This window comes from Macaca fascicularis, chromosome 7, assembly GCF_037993035.2.
Source record: "Macaca fascicularis isolate 582-1 chromosome 7, T2T-MFA8v1.1".
Taxonomy (NCBI): Eukaryota; Metazoa; Chordata; class Mammalia; order Primates; family Cercopithecidae; genus Macaca; species Macaca fascicularis.
The window spans coordinates 53,429,151-53,443,178 of NC_088381.1; the positions used below are offsets into that span (position 1 = coordinate 53,429,151).

At 50.8% G+C, this 14,028-nt stretch overlaps 1 protein-coding gene across 6 annotated transcripts in view; it reads left to right on the plus strand.

The window, feature by feature from the left end:
• Positions 1-14,028, plus strand: part of TMEM266 (transmembrane protein 266) — a 150,098-nt gene that overhangs the window by 87,386 nt on the left and 48,684 nt on the right. The gene's annotated exons all lie outside the window — the stretch shown is intronic.

Sequence of the window (14,028 nt, forward strand, 5' to 3'; positions counted from 1 at the left end):
GGCAAAACCCTGTCTCTACTAAAAATACAAAAATTAGCCAGGTGTGGTGGCGCACACCTGTAATCCCAGCTACTTGGGAGGCTGAGGCAAGAGAATCACTTGAACCTGGGAGGTGGAGGTTGGAGTGAGTTGAGATCACACCACCACTGTACTCCAGCCTGGGTGACAGGCTGTCAAAATAATAATAATAATAATAATTAATAATACCCTGCTTTCAGTGCTTTTGGGTATATATCCAAAAGCGGGAATTGCTGACTCACACGGTAATTCTATTTTTGACTTTTCGAGGAACTGCCATACTGCTTTCTGCAGTGGCTGTTGCACCGTTTTACATTCCACCCAACAGTGCATGAGGGCTCTGATTTCTCTTTGTCTTCACCAACACTGGCTATTTTCCATTTTGTTGATAGCAGCCTTCCTAATGGGTGTGAGGTGGTTTGGTATGCTTTACATCCATGAAAATCCTGCGGGGTGAGGAAGAAGGAGCAGTCGCCTTGATGGGGGTCAGAACCTTATCTTGGCCGAGCTCCTTGACTTGCCTAGAAGCCCTTTGTCCCTCAGATAGCTGCTTAGCAGAGCCCAAATAGCAGAGCTGTCTGCTGCTCCTCTCTTCACCTCTGCACTCAGGCTCCTGAGGGCTCAGGGAGGAAAATCATATGACTGTGCAGACTGGGTGCCTCCCTGGACTCAAGGTCTCCAGCCACGACTTGATTCTCAGTTTTGCCTGGCAGTCCTCCTCTGTGGTCCTGCTTAGTCCCGAGGTGGCCAGTTCTGATTGCTTGTGTCTGCCTCAAGTCCCCTCTTTCTTGCCCTCAGCAGATGACCTCCTCTCCTAGTACCCTCAGAAGGTAGACACAGTCATGGATGGGCTGCACCGCACCCCTGTCTCTTCCTTCCTCCCTTTTAGGGCCTGCCCCATTCGTTGAGCTCTGATTGCCTTCCCCTCCCACCTTGTCAGGCACCTGCTCCATCAGTTACCTCCTCACCCCATGTCATCACACTCCAGTCTCGTGTCCTCCTCTGACTCCACCTCCCTGCTAGGTACCATTACCTCTCTTTTTCTTTGAAGTCAAACTTCTTGAAAGGCTGGAGACACTTGCCACCTCCCCTTCGCCCCTCCCATTCATGTCTCAATCTGCTGCAGTCCAGCTTCAGCCTCGTCCACACCACGGAAACTGTTCTTAAGGGCATCAGCCACTTCCTTGTTGCTACGATCCTTATCTCTGTCCAGCATTTGAAACTGTCAGGCACTCCCTCCCTCTCCAGCTTCCTTGTGTCCACTGTTATAACCATGATCTCCTGATTTTCTTTTTCTATTTAATTTTTTAAATAGAGACAGGGTCTCACCATGTTGCCCAAGCTGGTCTTGAACTCTTGGGCTCAAGTGATCCTCCTGCCTCAACCTCCCGGAGTGCTAAGGTTACAAGCGTGAGCCACCATGCCCAGCCCCTCTCCTGATTTTCCTCCTCCTCCTCTGGCTGTTCCTTCCAGGCCTTTTAAAAATTGTTTGAGGTTCCTCTGCTTGTTCTTTCAATGTTGGGTACTTTGTTTTCTGCCTTTGGCCATTTTCACTCTACTAATTTTACACACTAGGTAATTTCATCCATTCCCATTACTTAAATTAATCTCCTTCAACTGATAACATTCAAAGTCGTGTCTCTAGCCTAGATCTCTCTCTCTCTCTCTCTCTCTCTCTCTCTCTCTCTCTCTCTCTGTCTAACTCCCAACTTATATCCAGCTACTTCCTGAACATATTCACAGGGATCCCAAATGTATCTCAGAATCCTGGTGAGTGTCTGTGGAATGATCTATTCTTTTGCCTCTGAGTTGGCTGCATACTTGAGAGGAGAAATGTTCTTGTCTCACCCAAGTCATTGCTAAAAACTGCCTTTTCAGTGACAGCACTCAAATCCAGCCTGAGTAACAATGGCCTGCCTGTCCTGGCCATCTCAAACCCAGCAAGCCCCAGACTGCACTGTCTTTTCTCAATATGTATTTTCTATGACCCCTAACCAGTAGAACGTAGACCTCACCCACCCATCACTACCAAAATGAGCAATATGAATTTTGGCTCATTAACAAGCACCTAAGTCTCCTTCCTGCTGCAACAGGTACCAGTGGGTTCCAAAATGCCCCAAAGCTACATGAAGCCTGCTGTGGTCACCTCTAGTCACCTATAGTCAACCGTAGTCATCCTGGAGTCTGTGTTCCTCCTCCCTTGCTCTGGCTCCCTCCTGACCGTGTCCAGTGCCCATGAAGCTATTGCTGCCAATGGTGTCCCTTCTGGGAGTGCCAGTGCCAAGTGGAGGGGCTTCAGAAACCCAAAGCCCATGCAGTGTGAGCTCCATGCAGAGTGAGGAAGGAAAGCTACCCCCATGACAAGCCTGTACCATGCTGTCAATGTGTTGCTTACCTGTACCATGTTGTCAATGCACGACTTATGGCCCCAGCTCCAATCCTATGTCCCTCTGGCCTTCACCACTCTACACCCAGGTCTCCAGTTCAACCCAAGAAGCTGGGCTGGCACATCATGCCTGCTGTATCATCTGCCTCTCCCCCGCTGCCTCTACCCCCACCCCCAGCCAGGTGCCTCCCGCCCTCAATAGTGATCACTCAAAAACCTTCATGCGTGTCCACAGAGGTGAACAGACACTCGGGAGAAGGGGAGAAGCGGAACAGGGGAGGTATCTGCACCCCAGCTGAGCTGCCCACAATGCCCTGTTACGTGGATAACCTGAGGGGCCAGCTTGATGTCTTCTCCCTCAGGCCTCATACTCCATCATCTCTAAGTCTTATAAATTTCTACTGCCATCATAATATCTCTTCTCTACACTGTTCTCATGAAGAACTGGTAACTCCATCAGCCAGTTGTTTTGGACTGCATGTAACAGAAAACCCACCTCACACTCACTGGGCCAGGTACCATGGAGTCCAGGGCAAGGGTGGCTTTGAGATTGGTCCAGAGACTCAGCAGTGCCAACAAGAACCAGATTCCTTTCATCTCTGCACTCTGCTGGCCTCAGTGTCGGCTTCATCCTTATGCTGTAAACTTCATCCTATGACGTCTGAGAGCCATGTGACCCCCAACATGTGGAACCTGGACCTCACCAACCCATTACTACTAAAATGAGCCATATGTGTACTTCGGCTCATTTACAAGCACCCCAGGCCTGCTTCCTGCTGTGACAGGAACCAGCCATTTCCACTGGTTCCTTCCGAGAGGGCTGCCTGTGGTCATCAGGCCACATCTTTCCTCATTCATGTCTGGCAAGTGAAAGTGGCTGCCCATCACTCTCTTCTAGGAGCAACAAAGAACTTTCCCAGAAGCCTCCAGCAGCTCTCTCCTTCATGTGTCTTTGGCTAGAATTGGGTCGCGTGGCAAGGCACAGGGGAAAATCCATGAGCCAATCAGGCCTACCCCTGGAACTGTATCATTTCCCAAAGTACATTACTGTGACTCCAGTGGGACGGGGTACGTGAACATTAGCAAGAGAATCATCCACAGCTTTTAAGGAAGTCAGTTCTCCTTTCATAGCCTTCAGTCTCGAATTAGCTCTTAATTTCATCCAGCCTCTCTAGACATTGTTTGGATTGGGAAAGCTCCGCCTTCTTAGTCTGTTTCTTCAATGACTTGGTCAGTTGATGCTTTCATTCCAATGCAGTTGGACCAGTGTCCATTGTCCTGGTGGACAGTGCTGGGGCTTTGTGTTTGCACATAACCAGAGCTCCTGATTTCTTGTTCTCATTCTGTGATGTTCTCATTGGATGTCATCCCACTCAATGGTGGAAAAGTGGGGTACAGAAAAATGAGGCTCTCAGTGAGCCAATCATCTGTCTTTGGAAGAGTGACATTGAGTTTGCAAGAATCATGGTGCAGAATGGAAGTTCTGTTTTCTCTTAACCAAGTACATTAAAGGTCTGGGTAGTTTTCAGGGTCTGGGTGAGACCAGAGGCAACAAAAGAGAAAAATCAGAGAGACCAGAGTCTCCACCCTAGAGAGGCCCACAGCCCCGCAGGAGAAATGGTGGTGCAAGGTGGGGGTCATCATCCCCACTTTATAAATGACACTCTGTGGTCACATAAAGATAAAGATGCTCCCCATCTTTTTAGTGAAAAGAGGGTGCAAAGATGGTCATGGGTGAGAAAGTGGGATAGTCTTTGTCAAAAATAAAAATAAAGTAAGAAATGAAAGATATTCAGTGTTTAGTAAGACAGTTATTTATATCTTAGGGTTCTAAAAAGCCCAGCCTGAGAGGTCAGGGCTGGACTCCTAGGCATGGGGAGCTTGGAGGAAGTTTGGGTCTTGGGCGGACATAAATGGATGTTATTACTTAGAGATGATGCCAACAGCACATTTCTGCCAGAACTTTACACTCAGAGGAAAAAAACATAATGGGGGCACAGGGATATTTTTTGAGATGTCAGGTTAGAAAAATAAGACAGACCCAATATAGCAAACATCTCTAAATAAGGACTGAAATAATTTTAGATATGCCAGCAAGCAAAGACTGGGGACAAAGAGAAGGGAGGGGTAGGGACCTACTAAGCCATAGCCCAAAATACCCTTCTCTCTTCCTGTACTGTCTGGCTTGAGGGCCACAGCCTCCAGAAAGTCTTCTGTCCTCCAACCCCACCAGACTAGGTCCTCAGCTCAGTGTACCCATAGCACCTTGCCTACCTCCATCACCACACCCAGGGGTGACACTGAGCTCTGCTCCTCTCTTTACAAGTCTGTCTCCAGTACCAGGCCAGGGGCTTCCTCACGGTGGGGATCAGATCACTTGAGCCTGGAACAGGGGTGTTGACTGATCAAGGAATGACTTGAATGAATGAATCAGTGAGTGAATGGGTAGGGCTGCATGCAAATAAGCATTAGAAGAGAAGGGGAAGCCCAGTTCCATTTGGAGGGAGTTGGGAGCTGGTCCCTAGATCTCTGTGGAGTTGGGAAGGAGCTGCAAGGGAGGCCCCAGGCTTCTTATGCCTCAGAGGTTACTGCTATGGTTGTTGGCTGGCTCACGTCTGAACATACCTGCTAATTCCGTGCCTTCTCCACAAAGTCACCCTAGAGAAGGAAATCAGATTTGCCTCAGAACATGCCAACTTCACTTAGTAAAGTTTTAACATCCTGGTAGAGGAAGGAAAAGCCTTTGGGGGTTCAGGGTTATGAGGCAGATTGATCCCCGCCATGGCCATGCAGCTGCAGAGTCTGGAAGTTCGGCATCACATGATTTCGGATGGCTTTGCATCCTTTTTTTCTCAGGGAGGAAAAGAAAGGAGCTTCAATAATCCACTTTCTTGATGCCAGTGAGATCTGTCTATAATAAAACACCACCCCTTTCTCTGGCAAGCCAGCTGTCCCTGGCCCCCAAATTGACCCTGTGACCCCTCACTCCCTTGATATTTTTAGTAGGCTTCAGCTTCCAGGAGAATTCTTGATGCCCCAACCACAGAATAAAAGTTTAATTTAGACGAAAACATTTTTCCTGATGAGCACTGGTTAGCTGTCTTTCCTGTAGTCCAGGAACCCCAAAGAAGTTTCCTTGATTAATAAATCAATTAAGGCCGGTTGCAGTGGCTCATGCCTGTAATTCCAACACTTTGGGAGGCTGAGGCTTGCGGATCGCTTGAGGCCAGGAGTTGGAGACCAGCCTGGAGTGTGAGAACCCCTCTCTACAAAAATTTTAAAATTAGCCAGGCGTGGTGGTGTGCGCCAGTAGTCCCAGCTACTCAGGATCGCACCAATGCACTCCGGCCTGGGCAACAGAGTGAGACCCTGTATTAAAAAATAAAAATAAAAAATAAAAAAAAAGGAAAAAAGGCAATACATTCAGATGTATTATTTCTCAGCAAAATATCCGCCCCCTCCCCCCACCTGCTCGCAAGGAGCAGGGTGTACAGCGGCGGATGACCGCTAGATGGCGGCGGAGCGCCTCTGACCACCTGGATGGGGGCGGGGGGGCGAGTCGGGGACGTTTCCTGGAGAGAGGGGAGGAAAGTTGAAATGCGTGGCCACGTCCCGCAAGGAAAAGTTAGGTGAATTTGTGGTGCTGGGATGGAATGGGAGTCCCCAATCATCTGCGGAAACACCTGAATACTGACTTTGGCCAACTAGAAGGAGGGAGATCTTGGCTGACCCAGGATTTGCCAAACCACAGCAAACCTGGAGAGAGCTGGTGGGTGGGGTGCCGATTTATTCCCTCGTTCTCACCCGGTAGGAAGCTGACTGCCCCCAAGCAGCCCTGTCCTCCAAGCACAGCACAAGGAGATTCTCAGACTTGAGACCAGTTTCCAGAATTGAGGACCTCAGGGTGGCGGAGACCTTATAGGCACTTCATCCAACAGCACCGCACTGCCACCCCCAAGTCAACCTTGAACCCCTTGCCAAGGACTTGGGTGACTGCTTGAGCACAGCCCACCTACATGGCAGCCCTTCTGAGATGTGTGGTCAGTGTCCTTGGTCTCCCCAAGAAGGGGCAGCCAATCCATGGTGTGCGTTGGCCACTGTGCCCTGAGGTGGGCAGGGGTGAGGTTGCCAAGTGTATGGCCGTTTCCGCCACCCCCTCACCCCCCACCCTGAACTCTTGCCACCACACCCTACTGTTTCCCAGGGTTGACATTTCTGAGGATGCAAGAAATCTGAGATTCTGGGACAAGCAAATGTCAGACTCTGGTGACCCCAGCTGCACACAACCCTCCTCCCTCTCTCCCCGCAAGGCAGCAGGGCTAACCTTTAGCTCTGATTGCAGAACTGAAGCTGCCTGTATGGAAACTTCCATTTATTTAGCTCTCCCAGAGCGCTGGGAGAGTCACCTCTCACCTCCACCTTGAGAGTTCTGTTTTCGTGGTGTGTGTTTATGAGCCCGCGTCTCAGAGTCTGTGTGCTGCTGTGGCTTGCGCCCTGGAATAGGGTACAGGGAACAAAGGGGAAGCTTCAGTGTTTTTCCTGTGTTTCTGGCTCTCCCTGGGTGAGAAAGAAGCCCCACTAACCCTTTCAGATGGTTTGTAAAAGGGTGCCCCGTAGGCATTGGGTTGATGGTTCTCACAGATTGAGATGATGCATCTCTTTAGAGGCATCATACACAGTGAGCCCATTTCTTTCCTGCCTTTTTCCTCCCCTTGTTTTGCCTTTTGAGTGTCCTAGAACTAGGAATGCATTGGATCATCAGAGTTCATGCATAAGGCTGTAGGCTCCGTAAGGATGAAGGCTCTGATCACCCTCATGGGCCCAGTACCCAATACAGTGCCTGGCATTTGGTGGGCATATGAGAACCATGCCTGGAATGGAATGAATGTGGAAACTTACTGTGTTTATTCATGCCCCTTCTAATGACTGTGTATCTAAAATCACCATAGTAGATCGTACGATAAACACTGTGTTATGGGCTTGACATATGTTTTCAATATTTTTAAATTTCACAACAACCCTGTCAAAGCAGATTATCTCCATTTAGGGGATTAGGAAACTAAGGCTCAACGATTCCAGTCAGAGTTCAGTCAATGGTGCGACTGTGATTTGGAGACAGTAGTTGCCAGCAACAGCCAAACAGATGGAAAAGTCTGGCTTTCCCCTCCATGAAAACAGAGAAAAAGGACTTGCCTTTTATAGCAACTAGATGAGTTAACATTTGTAAAGTGCTCACAACAGCTCCTGGTGCACAATATGTATCTTAACTGTTTGTTTAATCAATAAGTCCATGTCAATGACAGAAGTTACATTTCCGCCTCATGGCTTTCTCCAATATTTTAATCATCTGGAATAAATATAGTAAAGTGGGACCCAGGAGTTTTGCTGACCATCAAAACCATTGGCAAAGTCAGCTGTGACACCCAGGGCACAGGTGTTCAGCATGCTAGAACCGGCGCAAGTGGAGCTAGGCGGGGCCTCAAATCACCTAATCCTGGGGCTTTAACCTGGAGCCTGGGTATCCTTAGATGATCCATCGGTGAGATTCAAGGAGTTCATGCACTCCCTGGAATCTTATGCACAGTGCTGTGGTTTTGTGCATTTTGGGGGTGTAGGGGCATAGCTTGTATCCACTGCTGGAGAGCTCTGAAGTCCAGAAAGCTTCTGAGCCCTTGGTCTAGCAGTGCCTTCCTGAAGGCAGAGTGACAGCAGCTGGGGAAGCCCAGGGCCCCAGGCTTCAATCCGGCTCCTCCTGCCAGGCAGCTTCCAGTCTCATTTTGATCACCTCCCTCAGCCCCTTCCTTGAGAACTTGAAGGATGAAAATCTCAAAGTAGGGCCGACAGGATTAGCTAGTTTGGCTACCTTCAGGGAGATGGGCTGATGCTGTGACTCTCCACTGCCTGTGAGCCCCTTTTAGGACACCTTGAGAGTATCCACGGTCCCCCTGCTCTGGCCACTCCCCAGCTTGCACCTCAGGAGACTCAGTGCAGTCACTCCCCTCCCCGCCACAGCCAGCCTGGCAGCCACTGCAGACCAATTGCATAGTGGATTGTGGTGTGGGAGAGGCCAGTCCCCACAGGAGCAAGCTCAGCCCTCCCCATCCTAGCGCCACACGGCTCTACTTCCCCTTCCAGATTGGGGCTGCTTCAGTGCCAGGCTTGGGAACGCTGCCTGACGGAGCAGTGGCTTGAGCCAGCTCCTTCCAGGTCACCCCTGTGGCTTTATCGCATATGAAGCCTCCGCTGGAAGTTTGTCATTTCACTTTCATGTTCTAGATTTTTTGAAATTTTTATGCAAACACCTAAGACTATGAAGCAGAAGCAACAAAGGTACTCAGCCTCCCCTCCCACCCCAGGATTCCTCTGAGGCCTCAAGAGTGACTATGGTAGAATACTTGCCCATCTGCCAGGACATACCATCTGCTTGTTGGTATTTGCAGACTCTGGCAGCCCAAGCCGGGCCCCTGGAGCTGTCCCCTCACTACAGCAGCACCAAGACAGGAAATTGGGAAACGCCTGCCCTCTCGTGGCAATTCTGGGGATAACACCACCCTGAGAAGCAGCCCTGGGGCCTTCACGGGCTGATGCTGAAGACAGAAGGAAAGCACCTTCTGTAATTAAGCAGTCAACGCTGATTTCCCCTTTGGCCCACTAAGCCCCTTGAGTCATTACTGAACCACTCAGGAATCTTTTGAAACTGGTCACATTCTATTTTGCTGCTAAAACACAGTCTTCTAGGAATGTCCGAGTCATCTGAATTTCAGATGAAATTTTACTAGCAGCTTGAGATTTTCAAATACTGGTCAACCAAAAGCCTGCAGCTTCAGCCCAGCCTCCCAGCCCCCCACCCCCCCACCCACCCTCGAGGGCCCTGTTCTGGAGCCCTGGGGTCTGTGGTCTTGCAGTCTAGTGCAGCCCTGCCCTCTGTTTCTGCTCTTCCCGAAGAAGCCCAGAACCTGTCTGGACTCTCTTCCCCTACCCCCCACACACACAGCCTGCCTGCACCATTTCCTTGATGCCCCAGGGCTGCTCGACCATGGCTTGCCTTCTTTTGTCTCATCTCTTCTGCTCCCAAACTCCCTTTGCCATGCCCCCTTTACCTTCTGAGATACCCGTTACCTCTTATTAGGCCACCAGAAGCATTTGTTCTCACCCAAAGCACCTGGGATCTCATTGAAATGCAGACTGAAATTCAGCTAGCACTGGGAAGGGCTGAGACGCCGCATTCCTAACAAGTGCCAGGTGATGCTGATGCTGCTGCTCTGTAGATGCCACTGAGTATCGACGACCCGGAACAGCCGTTTTCCATCCACCTTGATTGCACACTGGAGTCATCTGAGGAGGCCTGGGTCCTCACACAGGTTGTGGTTCAGGAGGTCTGGTGTGCAGCCTGGGCATTGGAGTTCTTAAGAGCTCTCTTGGATGCTCTAGTGTGCAGCTTGGGTTGAGATCCACTGACCTGGAGGCACATCCCACCCCCAGTCTCCATGGTCCCTGTCTCCCTGCTCCAACGCAGCCAGGCCTCACCAGACACTGTATCCCCTGGATACCATCATTTCCTTGACAGTGGTCTTCTGTCGTTCCACTCTGTCAAGTCCACCCCCATGTGCCTTGCCCTCAGGCCACTGAGAGGAGGAGGTGCACAGAGCAGGATGCAAGTGACACCCCCAACAAGGAGGCCTGCACGAACTCACTCCCAGACTGACATGGTGGAGGGGCAGGTCGCTGAGGGCAGAGTGTGGGCAGGGGACAACTGAGCTGGCATGAGAATAAAAGGACAGGACCAGAGCAGCGTGGCACAGGCGCGATTGTGCGGCTGCCTCAGGGTTCTTGGGTGCTGTGTGTTGGCTGTGCCAAGGGCTGTGGCTGCACCAGCAGCATCTGTTTAGATGGTGGTGGGTGGTGAGTTACACCCACTGCCGAAGGGGGAAGCCCTATCCTCCTCCGGGCCCAGCTCCTGGCTCCCATCACCCTGGTGTTTCTCATGCTGGAGTTACTTCGGGGCTGAATAGAATTTTACCAGAAACAGTCCCTATGTAGTGTACATTTCAACCATGTACACTAAATCGCTCTCCCCTCACCCCCATTAGCTTTCTCCCATGTCACTTTCTCACTGAGGCCTGCTCTGACCACCATAATGTCAACTCATCCTTTACCCGTCCTAATCCCTCCACCAGCTCTGTGTGTCTTCCTTATGGTACCGTCGCCTTGTAGCACACCATAACCTGTTGTATTTATTGCCTGACCGTCTCTCCCACTAGAGCGTAACCTGCCCAAGAGCAGGGATTTTCGCCTCTCTTGATCACACTGCCTACCTTAGCTCATGGTGGGGGCAGCGTTCATTTGACTTCAAGGCCGTCATCTCCTGCCTGGCATTCGAATCCTGCCATCTGCCCGGTCCTCTACCTGACTCTTCCCTGAGGCTGAGGAGTGTGCTCTGGTGGCAGGGCCAGGCCAACTATGGGCTGACTTCAGACCACAGGTAACTCCAGACGCCCATCTCCTGCAGCTTCTCGCTAACCACCTGATGTGATTAGTAAGTTTCTCTAACAAAAAAAAGGAAAAAGAAAAAAATGACATTTAAACAGCAATATAAATTGGCTTTTCCTCCCTTGGAAGCAGGTCATGATCTGAGTCTCCTGTCAATAGGGAACTGAATATACACGGAACTAGTGCTCCTGCATACAATGCTTCGTTTCATTCCCTACTCCCTTCGGGACCCTCCTCTGGGGTAGAAGGAGCAGTATCTTAGGGATGTCCAAGGCACGAAGGTGAACAAATGCCTGGTGCCTTCTGTGGAATGTGAAGATGAGGCTTCCTGCTGGCCAGCCCAGGCAGATGGCCCTGGCAGCTGCCCTTTTTATTCATAACTGCCTGAAGGTGCTTGGCTCAGATTTCAAATGACAATGACATGGCATCAGTTTTAGGGGCCACAGACACAGGAATGGGCATTGGGGAGAATGTGGAATTGGAACCGGGTGTCCTTGGGCCCTAGAAAAGACCATGCTAGAGCCGTCAGGGAGGAGTGAGCAGGCAGAGGGCAGGGGAACCGGCTTCCGGAGGCGCTGAGGTGGCTGGAGGCTGAGCGTGAACTTGGTGCGAGAGGTGTGAAGGATGAAAATGGGGCTGGCGGAAGGGGAGACAGGAATGTCACATCCTGGGAAAAGAAGCGGGGGGAGTAGGTGATGCCGGAAGGAAGAATCAGGAGGTGAGGAGGGTGGCCAAGTGATGATAGCCAAGGACATCTTAAAATGCAAAGGCTTGTTAATGGACGGGGGCACCGTGCCGCTGGCACTGCTGCGGGCGGCAGCTTTAGGCTTCTGTGAGCCTCCAGCCCAGCAGGGCCAAAGCTGTCATCCGAGCACCTGGCTTCCCTGGCCAGGTCCTTCCCTCCTGCCCCTCCGGACAGATGGCCTTCCCATGCGCTTTTCCCCAGCTTATCCTGGCTTTCTGCCTGCATCCCAGGGTTCCCATGCTTCTCTGATCAAATCACAGTCGCCCTCACCAGGCCCCCTCTGGACCCCTCGGCTCTTGAGTTTAGGGCTGCCAGCTTTAGCAAATAAGAATACAGGATTCGCAGTTAAATTGGGATTTCAGATAGGCAACAGATCATTTTTTAGTATGAGTCTATCATACGCAATGTTTAGGGTACACTAGAAAATTGCTCATTGTTTATGTGAAGTTGGGATGTTTAACTGGACATCCTGCGCTTGATCTGGCAACCCGCCCAAGCTCCTCCCAGTTTCAGTCTGGGGTTTCCTCTGCAGCCCCTTGCGTGAAGATTGGCCCCTTGTGCCAGCATGAAAGCAGAAAGAAGTGGTTTGCAATGGACTTTGAAATCCACTTGCAGTGCGCGACGAGGGTGTTCATCGATGGCCTTCACCATCTGGCCCCCACAGACCATTCTCCTGTTTTCTGCTTGTCCCTTAATGAAAAACCCTCTCTTTTGACCTGGCTGGTTTCCTCATCTCTTGCCCCATACTCTTGGACCTGCAGGGCTCACGTCCACCCCCACAGCCCCATCCAAAATGGCCTCTTCCTCTTCCTCCTTTGCCTGTTGATGTCCTCCTACCTGTCTTTCTGGAAGCAGCTCCCTGAGTTTGGGGACTGAACACCAGTCTTTGCATTCCCCACAGAGTTGAGGACGGGGGGCCTATCATTCCCAGAGGTGTTAGAAAATATTCAGAATGACGTGAATAAGCCCAGTGCCCCACCAGGTTTCTTGAAGAGCTGTGAACTTTGTCTGTCCTTCCAATGGCAGGGGACTCCTTCAGGCTTTCCCTGGATGGAGTGTGAGGACGAAATCTCCTTGAAGCATTCACGTTATTCCTTCCGAGAGAAGGGGGCACCTCAGGGCAGAGCCCCCTTCACAACCCCGTGTTCAGGCCATCACATATTTTATCATCGTCGTCGCCATCATCACCAAAATCCATTTCAGCTGCATTGTCTTTACAGGGCCGATCAGTTTCCTCGTTTAACTTTAGTGACCTGTGAGTTCAGGAGCGTTATCCCTGTTTACACATGGGGAGGCGGAGGCGGAGGCGGAGGCCACAGTGGTGAGGAGCCTTCACGCGGGGCCCCAGGGTGGCCGAAGGCAGAGCCAGAAGCGTGGCCTCCCGGGCTGGTGCTGTGGCTGCCACTTCAGGATGCCTAGTTCTTCCTCAGCAAGGGAGGCAGGCAGGTCCTGTTTGTGCCTAAACTACCAAACCGGTGTGGTTTGAGCTCAGCTCCCCCATCCCTGTATTCCCCAGACCCCTCAGAGGTGCCTTTCCTGTGCTCCTGAGAGAAGGGTGTCCAGTGCCCTGCGGAGCCCATCCAGCTCAGATTCCGTGACCCCTCCCACCTCCAGACCTGCTCGGGAAAGCGTCTGTCCTCAGCAGCCTCACCTCTGCTGTGATGCCCAGAATCATATAGTCAAAGGTTTCCCTGAAAGTCCGTGGAACTCTAGTCTCGCCAGATTCTCACTCTGTGATAAAGGGTGTCACGGTCCAGCAAGTCTGGAAAGCCCTGATTCTGCAGTCTCTTTGGGACCATGATGATGCATAAGAGCATATTGAAGGCCCTAAAACGCCCCACAGAGAAAAATAGCCATTTAACTTCATTGGACCCAAATTTCCCAAAACATACCCAATCATGGAAACTTTTGCATCAAATAACAACTATGAGCATTTTGTGGAACTAGTGTTCCACGCAGCCTACTTTGAAAAACAGCGATCTAGTTCAAATCTTCCTTTTTATAGCTGAAAAATGGAAAATCCATTCAGTGATTCATCGAGCATTTATTAAAGGCAAATTGAGATGCTCCCAAATGCCAGAGCCCATGTCACCGCATTCTGAGCTGCACAGAAGTGCAGTAATAACACATTGTTTCCACGCTGCACTTGCCGCTTAGGCCGACTGTCCACTAACCCACCAGATGTTGGTCTCATACCCTTTTCAACTTTGAGAAGACTGAAGCACAGAGATGCATGAGCTGCAGGTTTGCATATAAGCCCGGCTGTGAGCGGTAGCTCATGCCTGTAATCCCAGCACTTTGGAAGGCCGACGCGGGTGGATCACCTGAAGTCAGGAGTTCGAGACCAGCCTGGCCAACATGATGAAACCCCATCTTTACAAAAATACAA